A 2,500-nucleotide genomic window follows, 5' to 3' on the forward strand; every position below is an offset into this window, starting at 1 on the left:
CCCGTCTACCCTGGAGCGCGCACAAAAACAGCTCTCCCGCCTTCCACAGGCGTCGCACGAAGGCGGGATGACCACCATTCGACTCGCCGTCGTCGGTTTAGTCATATGAGCCCGCATGTCAAAAATGCGTGCAAAATGGTTTCGCCGTTTGGTGGCCGTGAGTCGATTTTTTTGTTTTCCCATACAAATGAATTTTGCGGAACGCGAAAAGTGGCCCGCGAGCCCGGTCTGGCGTGCGGCCCACAAAAAGTCCGTCGGTGGGTATGTGAGAGGGGGCAAAGCGGCGGCGGCTGGAAACGGCCAAAGCCGCTGCGCACCCTCTAAGCGGCGCCCTCACAGGCGCTGCGCCCACTGTACCTGATCTTGCAGACCTCCACTGCGTGTCCCTTCATACAAGCTTGCAGGCTCCGTGCCTCGCGGCCGGGGGTTCACAGTGGCTGGTCGACCCCACGAAAGCGGCTCCTCCGGGTGCACGCCGTACTGGGGATGCCTGGAATACAGCGGCTGGGGCTTGCCCCGACCGCTGCCGGATGGGCTCTGTGGATGGCTGGCCGCTGGTCACGCCTGAAACCCGAGCAACGGGAGGCAACCACGCGTGGCGGACACCGCAATGGTAGAAGCTGCGCGCTGAGTCCTCCTCCTGGGGCCCCCAAGTCGCACCGCCCTCCGGGGCATCAGTGCGGCGGAAGGACGCCCTGGGGAACTAAGAGGGGGAAAGCGGATTGCCCAAAGCGGCGCTGCAGGCCTGGCCAGCAGCGCTTCAGCGGGCGCGCCCTCGGGCGCCACCCAGTAACTTGGAACTCTCTCCGGCGCTGAAACATTGCGCCGGTAGGCCAACCCCGGCAAACGATAGTTACCTGGTTGATTCTGCCAGTAGTCATATGCTTGTCTCAAAGATTAAGCCATGCATGTCTAAGTATAAGCAATTATACAGCGAAACTGCGAATGGCTCATTATATAAGTTATCGTTTATTTGATAGTACCTTACTACTTGGATAACCGTGGTAATTCTAGAGCTAATACATGCTAAAAATCCCGACTTCGGAAGGGATGTATTTATTAGATTAAAAACCAATGCCCTCCGGGGCTCACTGGTGATTCATGATAACTCCTCGAATCGCATGGCCTTGCGCCGGCGATGGTTCATTCAAATTTCTTCCCTATCAACTTTCGATGTTTGGGTATTGGCCAAACATGGTTGCAACGGGTAACGGAGGGTTAGGGCTCGACCCCGGAGAAGGAGCCTGAGAAACGGCTACTACATCCAAGGAAGGCAGCAGGCGCGCAAATTACCCAATCCCGACTCGGGGAGGTAGTGACAATAAATACTGATACAGGGCTCTTTTGGGTCTTGTAATTGGAATGAGTACAATTTAAATCCCTTAACGAGGAACAATTGGAGGGCAAGTCTGGTGCCAGCAGCCGCGGTAATTCCAGCTCCAATAGCGTATATTAAAGTTGTTGTGGTTAAAAAGCTCGTAGTTGAACCTTGGGCCTGGCTGGCCGGTCCGCCTCACCGCGTGTACTGGTCCGGCCGGGCCTTTCCCTCTGTGGAACCCCATGCCCTTCACTGGGTGTGGCGGGGAAACAGGACTTTTACTGTGAAAAAATTAGAGTGCTCCAGGCAGGCCTATGCTCGAATACATTAGCATGGAATAATAGAATAGGACGTGTGGTTCTATTTTGTTGGTTTCTAGGACCGCCGTAATGATTAATAGGGACAGTCGGGGGCATCAGTATTCAATTGTCAGAGGTGAAATTCTTGGATTTATTGAAGACTAACTACTGCGAAAGCATTTGCCAAGGATGTTTTCATTAATCAGGAACGAAAGTTAGGGGATCGAAGACGATCAGATACCGTCGTAGTCTTAACCATAAACTATGCCGACTAGGGATCGGACGATGTTATATTTTGACTCGTTCGGCACCTTACGAGAAATCAAAGTGCTTGGGCTCCAGGGGGAGTATGGTCGCAAGGCTGAAACTTAAAGAAATTGACGGAAGGGCACCACCAGGGGTGGAGCCTGCGGCTTAATTTGACTCAACACGGGGAAACTCACCAGGTCCAGACACAATGAGGATTGACAGATTGAGAGCTCTTTCTTGATTTTGTGGGTGGTGGTGCATGGCCGTTCTTAGTTGGTGGAGTGATTTGTCTGCTTAATTGCGATAACGAACGAGACCTTAACCTGCTAAATAGCCCGTATTGCTTTGGCAGTACGCTGGCTTCTTAGAGGGACTATCGGCTCAAGCCGATGGAAGTTTGAGGCAATAACAGGTCTGTGATGCCCTTAGATGTTCTGGGCCGCACGCGCGCTACACTGACGGAGCCAGCGAGTACTTCCTTGGCCGAAAGGCCCGGGTAATCTTGTTAAACTCCGTCGTGCTGGGGATAGAGCATTGCAATTATTGCTCTTCAACGAGGAATCCCTAGTAAGCGCAAGTCATCAGCTTGCGTTGATTACGTCCCTGCCCTTTGTACACACCGCCCGTCGCTACT

At 53.3% G+C, this 2,500-nt stretch overlaps 1 non-coding gene across 1 annotated transcript in view; it reads left to right on the forward strand.

The window, feature by feature from the left end:
• Window positions 1–855: 855 nt before the first annotated feature.
• Window positions 856–2,500, forward strand: part of LRP88_02285 — a 1,794-nt gene continuing 149 nt past the window's right edge. Inside the window, exon 1 of the ribosomal RNA XR_014475152.1 lies at window positions 856–2,500. This exon is cut by the window's right edge and continues 149 nt beyond it. This is a non-coding gene — a ribosomal RNA (18S ribosomal RNA).

This window comes from Fusarium phalaenopsidis (assembly GCF_050370095.1).
Source record: "Fusarium phalaenopsidis strain FUZ10S chromosome Unknown contig_32286, whole genome shotgun sequence".
Classification (NCBI taxonomy): domain Eukaryota; kingdom Fungi; phylum Ascomycota; class Sordariomycetes; order Hypocreales; family Nectriaceae; genus Fusarium; species Fusarium phalaenopsidis.